Consider the following 19610-nt stretch of genomic DNA (forward strand, 5'->3'; position numbering starts at 1 on the left):
GTCACCTTTCTGAAAGCAGACTGCCATATCCTTCTCCCTCAGAGAGGCTGGGGGGTTCAAACTGCCAGTCTTTCTGTTAACAACCAGGTCCTTAACCAGGGCACCCCCGGGACTCCTGTGTTATGTCTGAGCCTTTCCTAAATTGCCTCTACCTCTGACTTCTTGGAATTTCCCAAACTCCTACAAGGCATGCCTGTGGATCACTCCCTGTGTGGAGTGTCTAGTCAGAGTCAGGTAAATACAGCAGACAGGATGTTGGTGTTAAGGGATTTAGTGCAGTGGATGAAGAAACACAAAGAACATGTGTGTTGATGTGAGTGGTCTGTCATGAGCAGGGAGCAAGGAGAACTGAAGATAATTCCATCGAATCCAGAAGGGAGTTTCTGCTCAATACACACAGGACTCCAACACTACCATAGACAAAGAAAAGCCTGGAAGATAGGAAAGTAATGGTGTTTTTGTACAGAGGAACACAGAGGCCTTCTCTCCTCTTCCTTCTTGCAGGTGATTGTGGGTCTACAGATGCTATCTCTGTTGTTAGATGCCATCTTCAAGTCTGTTCTGATTCCTAGTGATTCTGTGCAGTAGAATGAAACACTACGTCATCCTCACAACCATTTCTATGGTTGAGTCCATTGTGTAGACACTCTGTCAGTCCATGTCATGGAAGGTCTTCTATTTCACTGTCTTGTTTGCCAAGCACAATGTTCTTCTCCAGGAGATGGTCTCTCCAGACAATCATAGAGACCCCAGTTAACAGAATAAAACTGTCCTTGGGCTGTAATCTTCATAGGAACAGATCACCAGGGCTTTCTTCCTCATAGTCTCTGGGTAAGTTTGAACTGTCAAAGCCAAGTGCTTTACTGTTGTGCCACTGAGTCATCAGATGAAAATTCAGAAGTGGCTCAAGAGAATCCTGATCAAAAGGGGCAAAATGCAGAACAAAAATTCAAATTCTTATGGAAGCCAGGCTTTCTGAAGCTATGGAGGCTGTATGAACCCCAGAAACTATTGCCCTGAGAAAATACTTGAATCTTAAGCCAAAAGCATTCTCTGAAATCTTCTTAAGGCCCAGTGGCAGTTTCACTGAAGTAGTAAAGGATGTCCGCTTTGGGTCTTGTGCTTTTTTAAGATCTGTCTATATGGAATCCAAACACCAACAACTCTACAAAGATTAGATCAGAACCTTAGAGGGCACTGAGTGCATGTTGATGAGGGACAGGTGTCTCCAGAAAGGAGGAGAGGAACGGCTGGACACCTGGAAGGATGACATCAGTGATGTTGAAGTGTGCTGTGGAGACGACTGAATTGGCGTATCTCTGCTGTGTGTATTCTCAAGAACATCTAGGAATAAAGTAAACTACTAAAAAAAAAACCCAGAGAGACCTCTTTAAGCAAGCCAGAGAAATAATTAGAAAGTTTGTAAGAAATTTAAAATGGAATGAAAACAAAACCTCAAACAGTCAAGTGAGTAGTTAAGTGTGTCTAGTATCGTTATTAAGCAGAGGTGACCCTGACTGTAACATGAGACCTGTTCTGAGCATTCTTCAAGGACCTCAGGCCTCTGTTGGAGAGTTCTATACCACGGGGTCTAAGGAGTGATGCGGGGCCTGGGAATGCTGGGGGCAGTCCTACTCTAGCTCTCCCAGTTCCCCATGTGGCTAGGAGTGCACCCATGACACGCAGCACCCCTGCAGCATCCTGGGAGGACAGGGGCTCTCTCCCTCCCTTTAATCCAGGCCTTGGCCGAGCCCTTGGCTTCTCTGTGTCTTAGGCTGAGTCCCAGCATTTGTCTTCTCTGAACAATGTGTGTGCAGGTCTTTGCTGTACATCACCCACTCATCTCTCTGAGCTGTGACCTCCAAGGAATGCCTAATTATGCCGATGTCACCATGCTCCCCACACTGTGCAGCTACGGTGTGCTCAGGGGCTATCTAGCTGTGAGGTTGGGACATAGCTCTCCTGATCCCCAATAGTCACGGCAAAGTTATCCTGATAGCAGCCCTTGTCACAGTAAGGGTCTTTGTGGAATGCTGCGGCATCTCATTGACCACAGAGAGATGTTGGCAATGCAGAGCTCAGGCCTGGGGATGGCTCATGTGGGGAGACACCCAGCTATGCATCCTCAGCCCCTTCCAGTAATCCCCTCTGCTCTAGGATACCACCATCACTTGCTGTGGTGTCAGAACAGAGCTGCATATGGTTTTGAGTGACTGGTTTTCAGGAGTAGATTATCAGATCTTTCTCCTGAGACACTGGAACCACCAATCATTGGATCAATAGCCAATTGTGTTCATTGGTTTTACAACCTAGGGGCTCTTTGCTTTCCAAGCTCCTATTGAAATGACATGCTAGTGGGAATCACCCGTTAACACTGCATGTTGGAGGTGACACCTGCTGGACTCCCGGCCACCTCCTTCTAAGGCTGAGTGGGGCTTAGTGAGCTAATCGTTGAAGCTGTGAGTGGAATGATTATGTGCATGACTTTGGGGAGTGACTGACCCACCTGCCTCATGGCATTTACCAGTTGCCATCAAGTCAGCTCAAACTCACGGCAGGGCCATGTTGTGCAAGTTCTGTGCTCTGTGAAGTTGTTTTCAGAAGCAGAACTCTGGACCTTTTTTCCAATGCACATCTGGGTGAACTCAAACTGCCAAACTTGTGATTAGCAGTTGAGTGTGGTCTAGGAGGAGACGTGGTCTTTTAAAGAGAATTTAGCTCTGACATAAAGAAGGAAAGAGAGTGCTCCTCAGTCAGCTTCAGTCCATTAGGAGACCCCAGAAAACCCACACAGAGAGAGTGTCCAGGGCTGTCTGTAGGTAAACAGACAGTGTCCTACCTAGCTAGACCTCACCCAGTGCTGCTGTTGGCCTGGAGCTAGGGACGAGATGTGTGTCCCCTGGTGTCTGGGGAACCTGGAGGAGATGTCTGCATGAGTTTGTGGGCAAGGGGACGGCTCCAGGAGAACCCAGGGCTGGGTGTGGCAGCCGCAGCAGACTGTCTGCTATGGGAGGAAGTCTGCCTCCGAGAAGAAGGCTGATTGTGCTGTTGGGTGCCACAGAGATCTACAAAGTAGACCTGTCCCAAACAGTGTCCAAGGCTGTCTGTCATCTTTACAGAAGCAGATTGCCAGCTCTGTCTCCCATGGAGCTTCTGGGTAGGTTTGAACCACCAACCTTTCCATTTGCAGCCAAGCACTTAACAGTGTGTGCCAGAGCTTCTTTGGTAGATGGTAGGGTGAGAACATTAAAACAAAACCTCTTCCCCTTTGCAGTTCCTCCTGCCAACATTCTTGCACAAGAAGAATGAGGACATGCTGGTCTCTGGTGTTACTGTAGAATAAACACTGGGGTGCTAACCATAAGGTCAGCAGTCCAAACCCACCAGTGGCTCTGAGGGAGACAGATGAGACTTTCTGCTCCTGCAAAGATTTACCACCTTGGAAACTCTCTACAGGGCTGCCATGATTTGGAACAGAGTTTATGACACTTAACAACCATAGCAACTACATCCCCAGCCACTTGTCCCTGCTATTGTTCACCAGATCCAAGGAAGGCAGTGATTGTAGACTAGTATTTCTGTCCACAGTGCCAGACGCCCTCTGGGGCATGCACAGAGCACCTGGGGTTCCTGCCCACCCAGGGCGAGGGTGCAGGTGGGACGCTTGCTCCAGGGGTTCTGCCAGTCAATCCAATGCCTTGATTGAAGAGTCTCTGACTAGACACAGCTCTCCTGGACACCACAGGAGAAGAGCTAAGTAAGGTCCTTTTAAGGAAAAGTGAGGACTTCTGACAAAATGGCGGAAGGGCAGACACACTACACAGACCCTCTGCAACAAAGAAGAGATGAACTCGAGGAACTGTACCAGGGCCTTCAGCTTGTCCTGCAGTTATCAAACACCCTGCTGCAACCTCTGTGGGCTCCAGGTGCACTGGCCCTTGCCTGAGGCCTCCTGTTGACCCAGCCACAGGGTGGGGCTGACAACCAAGGGCAGCCTGAGAGCAGCCACGGAGTCTCCTCACAGTCACAGTGTCCCCATAAACAGTCTCCAGACACTTGGGCCTGATGCTTGGTCTCCAAATATGTCCCAGTGGCTGGTCTCCAGATAAGCGGTCACGTTGGCTGGTCTCTGGACATGAGGTCCCCCTGGCCATATTCTGCATGTCTGGTTACAGTGATCATTCTCTGGACTTGCTGTCCCAGGTATGCACTGAAACTGTTCAGGGTTTCTTTTGTCCACCTGAACCCCAAGCCAAGTGATTCTGTGATGCGCTCTCCTGAGGGCCTGTCTTCTGAGTCCCCAGCTCCATTTAGAGCTGCTCTGTGAGCCCCAGTACAGCCCCCAGACTCTCAGGACAGGGGTGTTCATCAAACAACACTGTGCCCTCTTCTGGGGTGACTCTATGCCCATCGTGAGTTCTCTGAGGTCCTCTCTCAGGTCCATGCTGGGCATTAACATTGATGATCCTATATGTGCTAGAAGGAAGGACCTGACCGACAGCAGTCTGGTCTGGGCTCAGCAGCTGTATTTAAGATGCTTCTTTTCCACTAAGCAGCTGTGGCTGGCTGTGTTCTGCTGAGACCTGGGAATGAGAGGTGCATGATGGGGGTCTATTGGAAAAGCAGCCACTACCCAAGATGCAGCTCGACTAAAGATGGTGGTCTCTCCAGAGACACAGGTATTCTGGCACTTCCTTTGGTTACAGCTCAGAGATCTGAGTGTGCCAACCTGGAGGGGACTTCATGTGGATGAGGCAAGCAGCTTTCTCAGGAGCGTTAGGGTCATGCGTGGACAGGGTTCCCTCTCCCCAGTGCCATGTATGAACATGAATGGCAGAACAACCATCTCTGTGAATGCACCTCGTTCCCCATTTGTACAACATAGAGCCAACTGCTATAGGTGATCACTCATTTTACTGGCTTTAATGGTCCATGCATCCTCTGAGAGAGACAAGGAGGGGAAAGGAGACTGATGAGACTTTGAATGTCTTGAAAACACCAACAGTTATTTTACTGGATGGCTTTTTGTTTATAAAGGGCTTCTGGGACTGGCAGCTGGCTTCTCCAAGGATGGAATGGCCATTTCTGCAGCAGGTTGGAGTCCAGGGTCTGGCTGCATCAGGATGCTGGACTCAAAGAAGGTTAACCAGGGGCTGAAGCTCAGGAAGGGGTTGGAACTCGTTAGTCTGCCTGCATGAAGCAAAATCTATCTCCGGTCCCCTACAGGGATGCCTGGTGGACACCTACCATTTAGTGTATGTCATGCATGCTGAGACGGGTCAGTCCTTCCAGAAAGCATTTTAAGTACTGCTTTACTTTCTCATACTGCATCCACAGGGCTTAGCTGCAAGTGAGTCATGGGACCCTTCTGCCAGGAAAATCCCCACTTTGTGCATGATGGGAGAGGTCGGAGATAAGGATGGAATTTGGGGTGATGGTGAATTTTCTGCATCCACTTAGCTGGGTCATGGAGGCCAAGTGTTCAGTCAAACACTAGTCTGGATGTTACTGTGACGACATTTTGCAGATGTGGTTACTATTTGCAACCAACTGACTTTAGACTAAAGAAACCATTATTGGTAATGTGGACGAGTCTGTGGCAGTCAGTTCAAAGCCTCATGTATGAGAAGCAATTCTGCCTCAAGACTCTAACACAGACATCCGGATTGAGTTTCTGACCTGCAAGGTTGCCCTACAGAGTTTGGACTTGCCAGTTTCCATCAAAATATGAGCCCAAGCATGAAGCCCACTGCTGTTGTCTTGACCCTGACTTAGAGCAATGCTACAGGACAGAGTAGAATTGTCCCATAGGCTTTCCTAGGAGGTAAATCTTGACAGAAGCAGCTAGCTGGTGGGCTCAATCCAACAACTTTTGCTTAGCATCCCAGCATTTAATCCAATGTGCCACCAGGATTCAGATGAGACAATTCCTCAAGATAAATCTCTTTATATTGGTTCTGTTTCTCTATAGAGTCTTAACTGATATAGTGCCTGCCCCATGTACTGATGAGGTGATGCTGTATGAGACTTGGAACCTTTGAAATTGAATCCCCAAATGTAAAATGCAGTCTGGGGCTTACATCATAAAGCTGGTACTCATTAATTTCCTCACTCCATAAATATTTTCAGGTGTCTACTTGGAGCCAGTGTGTTCTCTGATTGGAGGTACAAGCGTAAGCCAACAAGCAATGCTACAAATCATAGAAGTCTTTATTAAACAAAAATATCAAGACATGAAGCTATTATTTATTGATATATCCTCCATCTATACACCTCTGAGGCAGTGTTTCTATCTATCAAGCACTCCCCTGAATAATTCTGTACCATGTCAAAACAGCAATTTCAGCATCCTCAAGGAACACAGACATATCCGTCTTCAACGTTCTTTGCATCTGGGAAACAACAGGAAAGCTGAAGGGGCAAGGTCAGGTCTATAGGGCAGATGAGGTATGATATTTTCTATGAAATATTGAAGGAATAGATACTGCTACCCTTAAAGAATGACCCAGTGAATTGGTATGAAAGAAAAAATCTTTGACTCAAAATTCCTGGCCTTTTCCTTAACAATGCAGTTTTCAGTTTTTTTTTTAAATTTCTTTATAACAAGCCTCAGTGTTTGGCTGGTATCCTTTGAGAAAATCTATCAAGATGACTGCTTTGGTGGTCCCAACAGTAGTATTAATCTGAGTAGACCTCTCTGCCTTGATTTTAATGGATTCAGAAGATCTCTTCTGTAGTCACTGTCTTCATAGGACCTTGCTCTCCAGATAGATTTGGTAAATCCAAAACTTCTCCCCAACTACAATTCATTGCATAAAATCATCTTCATTAATTCTGATCTTTCTTAAAAGACCGATCTAATGGAAAGATCAGCTCTTGCTCTTTGTGCTACCTGGTCTTCAGGCAACATCTTTAAAAAAAAAAAGTTTCCATTTTTTAAGACACCCTAATGAGACTGTTGTTGTTAAGTGCTGTTGAGTTGGTTCTGACACATAATGACCCTCCCTGTATAGGATTTCTGAGGAGCCTCTGATAGGTTTGAACTGCCAACTTTGTGGTTTGCAGTCTAGTGCTGACCCTACAGTGCCACACCAGGAGCCTAGGAGACTAAGACAAATCAATCACTAAGAGATGAGTCCTGGTGTGATGCTATAAGACAATTACTGGACTACTAACCACAAAGTTGACAGTTCAAACCTATCACCCTCTCCTTGGAAATGATTTACAGTGCCACACCAGGAGTCCAAGAGACTAAGACAAATCAATTATTAAGAGAACTTGTCTGTAGCCATCCAGTGATGGTATTGTTTTTGCTAAGTGTCATGAGTCAGTTTTGATTCATAGCAACCCTATATAGGGTCTCCAAGGAGCAGCTAGTGAGGCTGAACCCCAATCTTGCAAATCAAACTGACATTACAGTCCAGCACATTAACCCACAGCACCACACCAGGACTTCATCCACTGGTGGTAGATGCAGGTTACAACACATTATTTTAGGCCCATCCAGAACCTTTTGAGGTAGGGCATTCCCACTTGAAAGGAAAAACAGACCAGTCTGGAGCAGCTAGAGTAACAGAAGATACTTCTTGAAAGAAAGACCAGCAGGAAAAATCCAAAACAAAAATGGCAGTGTGATAGGCTACTACAAAAACAAGCAAGTTGTTTGCCAGGGAGCCATCAAGGCAAACAATCAAGTTCCTTCAGAATAAACCCTCCTCCAAGACTGAAACTCAAAGGGAACACATAAGCAGGCATGTAAGCTTGCTGGTGGGTAAATTGGTCTACTGGTGAGTGGAAGTGTGGGAAAAGCAGTAATAAAGATATAGGCTGAGGTTGACCATGTTCCATAGACCCCCATCGACCTGAAGATGAGAGAAAGAAGAAGGGCTGGTTGGTTAGAAGTATGGTGAGACTTGGGGACTCCAGAGCCCATGAACAAGGATATAGCCATGGGGGTCTAGTGCTCAGCGTGAAGCATCTAGCTGACATAAAGTAAGGGGAGATGCACAAGAATGCCCAAAGTTGGCGATAATACCCATTTGACTTAGCTTCAATGGCTGGATGATCAAAACTTGACTGTTGTTGTTGTTATGTGCTGTGGAGTCGGTCCCGACTCATAGTGACCCTGTACAGGGTTTCCGAGGCTGTAAATCTTTACAGGAGCAGAAAGCCTCATCTTTCTCCAGCTGAACAGCTGGTAGTTTCGAACTGCTGACCTTGTGGTTCGCAGCCCGATTCGTAACCACTATGCTACCAAAGCTCCTTAAAACTTGACTAGAGGAAGATAAAAACATTTTTTTAAATAAAGGAAACAAATATAAGTTGCTCCAGTTTGATGACCTTGATTTATTTATTTATGGATGTAGCAGCTCAAAATACCAACTGAGAGGAAATGAGTCTTCACATCAAGGATCAAACCTATCCTCTCTGTACACAGGGTTGATAACGATGGGTAACTTAGACACTGGCTACCTAAAATGGAGGAGCTATAAAGGCACAAAGTGACTGGCTTACAAGTTTTCAAGAGGGAGTTAGTTTCAGAGTGTAAGGGGGAGGGTAGAATCCTCAATGAATAGTTTTCATCTTGTCTAAATGGGTCTGGTGAAAAGAGATGGGGATAAGATTCTTATGACTCAGTAGTGAGTAATTGTTATCATGACTAATTGAGACTGTCACAACTGTAAAGGTAGAAGTTTTGTAACATAAAGGAGGAAGTAGTTTATCTTACATTCCAGGAACAGAGGACCCTAATGTGGGACCCTATCCAGAGAAGCAGGGACACCAGAGATGGAGGCAGAGATGATGACATGGAGAGAAAGAGAGCAGCTGAGGACTCTAGACTCTTGGAAAGAGAAAGGCTGTGTGCTGGCGGCCAGGAGGCAGGCTTGCAGAATGTGCCTTAGGGTTGTTGAAATGACTAGATATTACTGGGTGCTCTTGTGTACATCCAAAAACAACAACAAGAACAAAAACAGAGTGACTAGAAGCAAACACTGTTAAATTATTATGCTCAGAGGGGATAGCGATCATTGCAATGGAATGAAATATGATAAGATGAATGTAAAACCAATGTTCTTCCATGTAAATTGTCACTCAATTCACTATAAAAACTTTTAACAAACTAAAAACACACATTATTTTGCTTGGAAGAAACCTGTGTGTATGGATTGAAACCCTAGTAGCATTTTTTTTTTTTTTTTTTTTTACTTACCCTGCATATCAATGCAAGGAGCAGGTACAAGCCCTGTCTACAAGCACTGATGCTCCAGAATGTAGAATACATAGCCAGAACTGGAGATCCCAGGGACACAATGATTGTGTCACAAATACAGCTTTAATTTCATGATGATTGGTGTTGAAAGGCAGAACATGACCCTACTATTCTCCTCCAAGTATGTGAGACTGCAGAGCTGGTCCCAAGCAGTTCCTCCAGGAGATGTCCCAAATCCCACCCTTGGGAGACTTTCCCATGCAAGTTCTTTGGACAACATACCCATCATTGGAGACATGATTCCCTAAATCATGGTCTGTGATTGAATGGAAGATGATGTAGATATTCACAGCTGTGATTGTGAAATGATGTCAGCAGTGACATCCAAAGCTATGATCTGAAACTGTGCATCTGCTCTCAGATGAGTCCGAACTCTGGGCTGGAGCAGGAGTTGAGGAAAAGCACTCAGGGACAGATGACAACAGCACTGATTCTCTAGAACGGTGAGCTGGGTGGCCTTATTATTTGTCGTTCTTCTGCAAAATAAGATGCAACATTTTAATATTGGTCTTTGTTTTAATAAAATGGAAGCAAGAGAGGGAAATACAATATCATCACACTCCTAGTTGCACCAGTAAGCCCCCTTTGTACATCAGTTTTCCTGCACAAGTCAGAGCGATGCCTTCCAGAATGTGGACCCACTTTCAGCATTTCTCTGATCACCTACTAGCATCTCAAACTCTACCCTGGAATTGTGCACACGGTGTCGGCACCTCAACATAGACTATGTTTCAGACACAAAGTGCAGGTCAGGACGTTTATGATGTGGGTATGGACCAGACATATGGGCCATTTACAATCATTTCCCTAAAATGGTGGAACCCTGTGTTGAAATGGAATTACATGCAAGTCCATTAAAATCAGGTAAAATTCCAATGTGGGACTGGGAGCATACGGATAGACGAAATCCTTCCCTGAAAGAAACTCCACAATTTCCCCAGGAGGGGAAGCACTGTACCAACTACTACTATGCTGTCCTTCCTGACTCTGTGACCATCTGCACTCATATGTGTATGTGTGCGCACATGTATGTCTATGTGTGCATATGTACCTATGTTTGCATGTGGGTCTCTATGTGCATGTGTGCAGCTCTGTGTTTGTGTATACACACATGTCTGTTGTGAATTTGCATGCACATATGTCTGTGTGTGTGTTTTTTTGTGCATGTGTATACACATACACACATATGCAAACCAAGGCATACATGCCTCTGTATACATGTGTACACATGTGCACACGTGTGTCTCTGTACGTGTGTGTACATGTGCATGTATCTCTGTGCCTCTTTACATGCATGTGTATATGTATGTGTATCTCTTTGCATACATGTGCATAAGTGTACCTGTGTTTCTCTCTGTGTGCATGTATGTATATGTCCAGGTGTGATTGCATAAATGTTTGCATTTGTTTGTGCGCATGTGCTTGTGTCTGCCTGTATGTGCACACATGTTCACTTATCTGCATGTGCACCTATGTCTTGATGTGCATGTGTGCATATCCGTTCACATATGTGTGCACATATGGATCTACATGTGAATGTGTATCTGTGTTTACATGTGTATGTCCTTGTATGTGTGCATGAATGTTTGTGTGTGCATGTGTGCACATGTCTCTTTGTGAATGTATGTGTCCTTGTGAACATATGGATAGTGTGTGTGTGTTCATGCATGTGCTCAAGTGTATCTCTGTCCATGTATGTGCTTATATACTCTTATGTTAATATACGTGCTTATGTATCTCTTTGTTCAGTGTTCATGTGTGTCTGTATGTAATATTTATGGTTGTGCATGGGGACTCCTAGTGTACACTGTAGGATCAGCACTGGACTATGAACCTCAAGGTCTGCAGTTCAAATCTACCAACTACTACTGGGAAATCCTATACAGGGTCGCTATAAGTCAAAACTGACTTGACGGCACTTAAGAACAACAGCATGTGTGCAGTTTGCATATTGGTTTGTGTATCTGTGTAAATGCATTTGTGTGTGTATTCATCCATGTACGTACATATGTAACGCACACCCTGCGCACATGCTCATGCATGGATGTCCATGTTTATACATGTATGTCTTGTGTGTATAAGCAACTGTGTGCATATAATTGTTGTAAGTGTGCATATGTGGGCATGTGTGCGTCCATGTTTGTGCATGTGCAAGCATGAGAGATGAGGAGGTAATGGCCCCAAAGGAGAACTCTAGTGATGTTTTTCCTAGTGGATCAGTTTTTATCTTCAGGGGCAGACTTGTAGATAATCGATCTTTCTACAGAACAACATGGAGTATAGGGGAACATGCATGATGCTCCCTGCCTCTTTGAAAGTAGAGCTGTTCCTGGATGGGATACCACCGCCCCCACTGTGTCCAAGTGACACAGGGCACCTCTCCCTGTCCCAGGACTTTCCTAAAGTTCTGTCCCACATTTACAATAGGTCATATGACTTTGAGCTCCTGCATAGTCTCTGGGAGAAGAGAAGACCAAGACCAGACACACGGGATTGTGGGGAGCTTGGTAGGCATAGCAGTATAAGTGACAACAAAGGACTGAGCCCCCTCCTAACAGGGGCTAGCAGGGTCTGGCCAGTCTAGCCCCTCTCCAATTTGCATCAGCATCAGACTTCAGCTAAAATGCTCCTCTGGACCTCAATCTCTAGGAAGGGCATAGATCCACAGGCACGGGGGCCCACAGAGGCCCAGCTGAGCCTGCAGTGGACCATGGCTGCTTTTGGCCACACAGCATAGAATGTCACTTTTTCTCTAGCAGACTGATGTCACCTTTAACCATTATCACTCCTGAGGTGCCTTCTGGTTTGGACTCTGAATCCTCAGCAATGGAGCTCTTTCTCAGAAAGAAAGAATTTGATCAGAGTGGTACCGAGAAGCAGACAAATGCTGGTCATTTATCACTCTGAACAGTGCTGGCTGCACAACAGCCTTCTGCCACCCTGACTCCCCAGAGTCACCAGCTTTCACTTTCCCCAAGCTCTTCAGACTTCCCCTCACATCCTAGAATGCTCCCCACGAATGTGCTCTGTTTGAGCCAGACAGACTCAGATTCTGCTTCCACGAGGAAAGAACCCTGGTGGATAAGGGAGTCTCTGGCTGGGCAAAAGTGAACATGCTTGACTGCTAAGGAAAAGTTTGGAGTTGATGCCTTCCCAGAGGCACCTTGGACAAAAGATCTAGTTACCTACTTCTGAAAAGTCACAGTTCTACTCTGACACGCATGTGATCATCTTGAGTCAGAACCCACTGAACAGTAACTAAGACTGGGATTCTGCCTTGATGTAGGGTCTGCTTATGGGGACTCTGAGCTAAAACTATTGCCTGTGAGTCTGTAGCCTCTTCTTCACTCTCACTGCCTCTGTTCTAGGTAGACCCTCTGTATTCCTAAGGGTCTCTGTGTCCAATCTACCAATTGTCCAACAACTCTTCCCTACCGTCCCATCTGAGCATGCACATTTCCACATCATAGTTCAAATAACCCATGGATCCATTAAGTCATTAGAAAAGGACAGCATATTTGGCAAACTAGAGGGTCAACACAAATGAGGAGATCCCTGAATGAAGTCAATTAACACGATAACCACAACAATAAGGTCAAACATAACAACAATTATGAGGATGGTACTGGATGGGCAGCAACTCCTTCTGTTATACATCAGGCCACCATGAATTGGAACTGACTCAATGGCAACTCTGCTATATGGAGTCTCTAGGTGGTACTGACAGCCAACGCATCTGGCTTCTGACCAAAGTTTAGAGGTTCAAGTCTACTCAGAAGATGATCGAAAGAAAGGCCTGGTGATCTGCTTCTAGAAAATGAGTCATTGAACAACTTGTGGTGCAGAGTTCTGTTCTGACACACATGGAGCCACCGTGATCAGAATGGAATTGATGTAAATGGACTTTTATATTCTCTTTAGGTGTTATATGCTAAGACATTGTCATAGTGAAGGTTTTGTGTCAACATAGCCAGACCAGGATTCTCAGTGGCTTAGTAGTTAGGATGTATTTATCACCCTGTGATGTGATTTGGTGTGATCGGCCCTGATCTGATGTAATTATGCAATACATAGTAAATCCTCACTTCTATAGTAATAATGAGGTCAGCTACAATCTACAGGATTAGACTTTAAGATGTCAAAGGAGAGAGAAGTGAGCAGATAATGAAGGAACTACAACAATAGAACAGGTGGGAGTGCAGTGTGTGCTATGGACCTGGGGTCCCAACACTGTGAAGATCCTAGATCCAGGGAAAGACTAATGCCAAGATGTATGGAGAGCTCCAAGGAATACTGGGCTACAGATGCTGAAAAGAGACAAGGACCTTTCCCCAAACCCCACAAACAGAAAGCTTGCCCCCAAAGCAAGCACTTTGAATTTGGGCTTCTTGTCTCCTAAAGTGTGAGTGAGTAAATTTCTGTTTTTTAAAGTCACCCCTTTGTGGTGTTTCTGTTACAGCAGCACCAGAGAAGCAAAACAGATGTAACAATAAACAAGATGTCATAAAGTGTCCCTTCTAGATTACTTGTTTGTTCTGCTATTCCTTTGCTTAGGTACCTAAATCTGACTTATTATTAACTGCATTAAAATCAGATCCTTCATTTTATCATCTAAAGCCCTCCATATATGGTGTTGAATTAAATACTGTGAACTACGAATGTACCAGGAACGTAGAGTAAAGCTCTCACTAAATATTATGTGGATGGATGAGTGGGTTCTACATTAGAAATAGCTCTAAAATTAGTACCCTTCTGCTCCATCTTCTCATCCACCATCTTCACTTGAGCCCCAGCAGCCCTTTTAATTCTTCTTCTCTCCTCACTAGTCCTTCTGCACCTGATTCATAAAGCTGATTTGACTAACTGCAACTATTTACTCTTCATTTATTCTCTCCAGACAGTCTCAATTTTGTAACTTCGGGCTTTGGGCTCTCCTAAGAATCTTCTTCTCTTTTTTCCCTCCTCTTTTTCTCCCCTCTCTCTAATCATCTCCTCCTTGATCCTGAGTGTTGATTTTACACTGTTACTCTCCAGCTCTCTTGGGAAAATAGCCCTGCATTATTGGCATTATCTGGCTCCTGCTGAACCCTTGAGTCTCATCTTGTCCCACTCTCTTACTTTTCAGAGTTTCAGCCACAGTGGCCCATTTCAGTCTCTCTAACATGGCACACTTTGTCCTTTCTTCTACTTGGAAATAGTCTCTCCCACCCTCTTTGCCTTGTCTTCTTTACTTGGAAGAGGTTAGTTATTATTCATTCATTGTATGTTAGCTCAAGTGTCACCAACTCAGTGAAGTCTTCCTCATTTCACCAAGACAAAGTGAGTTTCCTCAACGTACACTCACAGCAAATATCCTATGTCCTCAAGTATGTATTTGTAGGATCAGTTTTTAAATATTCCACATGAGGATCTGGATCATAGTTATTTGTATTACCACTATACTATATAAAGGAGCTCTGGTAGCGTAGTGGTTATGAATCGGGCTGTGAACCGCAAAGTCAGCAGCTCGAAACTACCAGCTGTTCTGTGGGAGAAAGATGAGGCTTTCTGCTCCCGTACAGGTTTACAGCCTCAGAAACACTGTAGAGGGTCGTTATCAGTCAGAACCGACTCCACGGCACATAGCAACAACAGCAACTAAGTGGGGCTGTCAGTTAGGCATTGAGCTACTAACAATCATCAGTTCCAAATTACCAGCCAGTACTCAGGAAAAAGATGAGGCTATCTGCTCCCCCAAAGATTTACAACCTCAGAAACCCTATGCAAGGTTGTTCCGTGTGCTCATTGACTCATGACAATGTGTTTTTGGGTAAACTCTCAGAACTTAGCACAGCATACTAGAGCATCAAGAAGCTTTTTATTAAATGAATGGATAAATAAAACAGAGCATATGCATTCATATTGTTCAGCTAGGTCCCTTCTTCTGGCACTGTATTTACTTAATAGCATACTTTGGATGTATTATCAGGAGGGAGCATTTCCTAGAGAAGGACAGCATGCTTGGAAAAGGAGAGGTCAATGAAAAACAGGAAGACCCTTAATGAAATGGATTTAGGGTGGCTGCAACAAGGGGTTCAAATGATACAACACTGAGGATGGTGCAGGGCTAGCTAGTGTTTTGTCCTGTTGTGCATAAGGTTGCTATGAATTGAAACCTACTCAACAGCACCTAAAGCAGCACCAAAACATACATCCCCAAGTCCACTTTTACTGCTATGTCCCAAGGTGGTATCCTCTGAGTCTTCACTTGGTTTTATATTTCTGTGGATGTTGTTAGTTGTCAATGAGTTGGCTTGGACTCATAGTGACTTTATGAGTAAGTGAATGAGATGTCATTTGCTTCTGCCGCATCTTCATGGTCACTGGCGTGTTTCAGTCCATTGTTCCAACTATTGCGTCAGCCCATCTAAATTCCATTCTTCCAAGGCCATCCTATTTGGATTCATCTACCTCAGTGCCATAAACATACATATACTTTATCCCCTTCCTAAAGAACTCAAATGATCTCCTATGTTAACTAAAAATGGTCATTCCTTTCTCTTCTTTTAAGTATAGACTTGCACTAGAGACTTTCCACATAGTGGTGTGGAAATGTGTGTGTGGGGGGGGCACCTTGATGTGAAGAAACCTGACAAACACATTTTAGTCAGGTGATCAAAGTAAACATCACCAGGGTCTGAGTCATGTGATGACATAATGCGTCAAGGTATATCCTTGTTATGATGTGAGGAGAAGGTCATATTACCTCTGTGGTCTTCTTACCCAGAACCCAAAACCCCAGTTTGGAAAAAAAAAAAAAAAAAAATGAGAACCAAAGTCCAGACAAACCTAAATTGAGAGATATGCCACAAAATATCTGACAAATACTTCTCAAATGGCCAAGGTCAGCAAAAATAGAAAAGTATGAGGAAACCAAGATTTGACTAAGAGGCTACACGTGATTGGGTATCTTGGATGGGAACAGAAGAGGGACTTTGGGGGTGGAGGAGAATCCTAATAAAAGTCTAAGGTAAGTATGGATTCTAGTTAATAATAAGCTATCAGTATTGGTTCATTAGTTGTGACAAATGCACCACAGTAATGTAAGATGTTAACAATAGGGAAAATTAGATGTGGGTGTATATGGGAGCTTTATATTGTCTTTGCAACTTTTCTGTAATTCTAAAAGTATTCTAAGACAAAAAGTCTATTTAAGGATTTCCGGTTTCAGCTCCATCATGTGAAGTTGTCACTCTTATCCTTACAACAAGAAAAAAGTTGAACAAACTGAAAAGCAATATTTACTTTTCTCTTTTATTGAACACATCAAAGAATTGAGGTCATAGAGAAAACTGCCATCTCAAGTTTTCAGGAAAATGCGAGAAACCACAGAGTAGATCAGTTTACCTGAGCAGAAACCCCTGAAGCCATAAAGTGTGTGTGTGGGGGTGTTTAAAGGTAATTAATATATATCTATATCTATATATCTATATCTATCTATATATATATATATATGCTAGAGATTGAGTATGTGGAATTGTAGAATAAAAAATGGACTGCTAAGCACAAGGTCGCTAGTTCAAACCCACCAGCTGCTCCTTGGAAACTCTATTGAGGGTCTAGAGGGTCGCTATGAGTTGGAACTCAATGGATGCACTTAACAACAGAGGCTGAGTGTGGACTAGCATGAGAATGATAAAACCTTCGTGGGGATAAGTCTGGGGTGGGGTGGAGTTTATTCTAGATCCTTAAGTGGGATCTCATGGTAAAGAGCCAAGGAAAATCCTCACAAATATCTGGCATAGAATGGAAAAGTAATAATATTTTATTATTAAATATTAAAAACATATTTCGATTTTTGAGAAACTGTAAAGAGCAAAACATAAATCTGTTTAACTGTTTCTTGCTGTGCAATTCAAGGACATTGGTTACAACCTTGATTTTGTACCAGCAATCTCACTGTGTCTACTCAGATTGTTCTATTACCATTTAACTTACACTCAGACATTCTGTAAGATGCATACTGGACTGTGAACCACAGGTAGGTGGTTCAAACTCACCAGCTGTTCCTAGGAAACCCTATACAGGGGTTGCTTTGAGTTGGAACTGACTCCACAGCGCTTAGCAACAACAACATCAACTTAGTCTCACTGTTCCTGCAGATTTCTCATTTATGTTTAAGAGTTACTGTTGTCCATTTGTCTTATACTCAAAAGATACATTCTTTACTGATTGGGCTGCATTGTTGTTTAGTTTTAAAATGACTTCATAGGATAGTTTTTTGCTTTTTTTTTTAAATAGAGAATTAATTTATTTTTTGTATTAAAATGATCAACAATGCTTGTCACTCATTATTGACTCATCCATATTGAAACTCACCTGTTCAGAAAAAGTTTCAGATCCATATAATGTCCAAAAATTCCTACTTATCATTAAGAAAGGACTTAACAATAAAAGCGCTGTGCAAAAGATCAGAATAGAAAATTGCCTACCAGGTGTCTGGAGAAAACCAGGCTGTGATAGATATATTATTTCATTTCTGTGGTTCAGGCATAACCATGCTTCAGGTAGAAACTGAGAAATTAGCATGAGAAGAAATCTTTGGTAGTCAAGTTGGATGTCTGCTTTCTCTTCTGTGCCATTTTTAGCTAACCTAATGCAGTCAGCTGGATAAGACCTCTGAGTTAGGACCAAGTACAAATGACCTTTAACACTATTCTTCAGATAATCAAAGACTCCACCTCTACGGACAGCAGAGCTGAATAAATCCCTAATAATCGCTATGGGTCGGAACCGACTCGATGGCACTTAACAACAACAACAACAATTTCTGATTAGGCGGGACCTTGAGTTATAACTCACAGCAGAAGTGTTAGGTTCTGCTGTATAGACTCTACCAACATTCTCGAGGCCGTCACACTTATAATAGAGAGTGGCAGAACACATGGTCCCCAAAGATCTGCTTCTGGTCTATTGGAAAGCTCTTGTCACAAACTGGGCGGTCCAAACAAAGGGCCTGCACATGCTGCTCCAAAGCGTGATTCTCTGTGTCCAGATCATCAGTAAACTCCATGTTGCAGCTGGAGCATTTTGGGATGGAAACCAGACTGTGAGAAGAACTTTCCTGGAAACCACAATATGGGTTTCCACACACAAGTCCTGGATTTTGTGGCACACCTCCTTGAGTTATAGACACTTGATAGAGTAAAGAGTCTAGACCCATGTTACTCAGCAATCTGCTGTTCTCTGTCTTCAGAAAATCATTTTCTTCCTCCATTTTCTGTCTTCAGAGTTTTACATATAAACTCATTCTCACTCAGTCTTTTTGATAGGTCGGAGTTCTGGTCTGTTAACTCCTGCTCCTTCCTTCTGCTTCATCTCCTTCACTGTCTGTTCAAGCTTTTTCGGATGCTTCCTCTGATCAGTTAAACTGAGAAATAGGTGATCATTTTCCTTTTTCAGATGCTCCAGTTTCTCAGTCTTATCTTCATCTGCCCGAATAAGCTTCTCCATTTCTTTCTCTTGGCTTGACAGCTGGACCTGAAGCTGATCTACTCGGATTCCCATTTTCTCATTTTCTGAAGATATCTTCTGGTTTTGCTCTTTGAGTTGAAGCAACTCTGTCTCCCAACTGTCTTTTTGTTCTTTCATTTTTTGTTCCAACTTCTTACTGATGCTCTTTAGGATTTCTAGCTCCTCCTGTGGTTCCTGCATCTTCTGGAGCTCAAGCTGAATGTCTGAGCTCTGCTTCTGGAGGTTGACACAGCTCCTGGTTCTCTTTACAAAGCTTTGTTCTGTTGACCAATCTCTTCCACCTCTCCCTGAGTGCTAACAACCAGGATGTCCTCTTCACTTTCCAGATGGACCTGGAAAGGAATACTTGCTCCTCGGACCCCACCATTCTGATCCACGTAGCAGAACTGGTAATACTCATCATCCTTGGGCAGGTAGTGAGCTTTGAATTTTACTTCCTGTTTGGGTGATTCACTGTTTAGGTCAATGGGCAAAGTAACCTACATTGAAGTATAATACTCACGAGTTGTTTTCCATCCCACCTTCTTCAGTGACTGGTCCCTTCTGACAATATGTCCGAAGTATGAGAGCTGAAGTTTGGCCATCTTGGCCTCCAAGGAGCACTCTGGCTGCGTAGTGGTTATGAATCAGGCTGCTAACCTCAGGGTCAGCAGTTTGAAACTACCAACTGTTCCGCAGGAGAAAGATGAGGCTTTCTGCTCCAGGGGTAGCAGTCGTCTGTGGTGCAGCAGCAATAGGCCATAGGATAGTTTTGGTTGAAGGGTTAAGAAGTATCTCAGGATAACAGATTTAGGGGCTTCTCCAAAGTAAACAACTTTTTAAGTAT

General features: G+C 43.8%; 1 pseudogene; it reads right to left on the reverse strand.

The window, feature by feature from the left end:
* Window positions 1–18170: 18170 nt before the first annotated feature.
* LOC102835973 lies at window positions 18171–19302 on the reverse strand (annotated as a pseudogene).
* Between the last annotated feature and the right edge of the window lie 308 nt (window positions 19303–19610).

This window comes from Chrysochloris asiatica, unplaced genomic scaffold, assembly GCF_000296735.1.
Source record: "Chrysochloris asiatica unplaced genomic scaffold, ChrAsi1.0 scaffold00097, whole genome shotgun sequence".
Lineage (NCBI taxonomy): Eukaryota > Metazoa > Chordata > Mammalia > Afrosoricida > Chrysochloridae > Chrysochloris > Chrysochloris asiatica.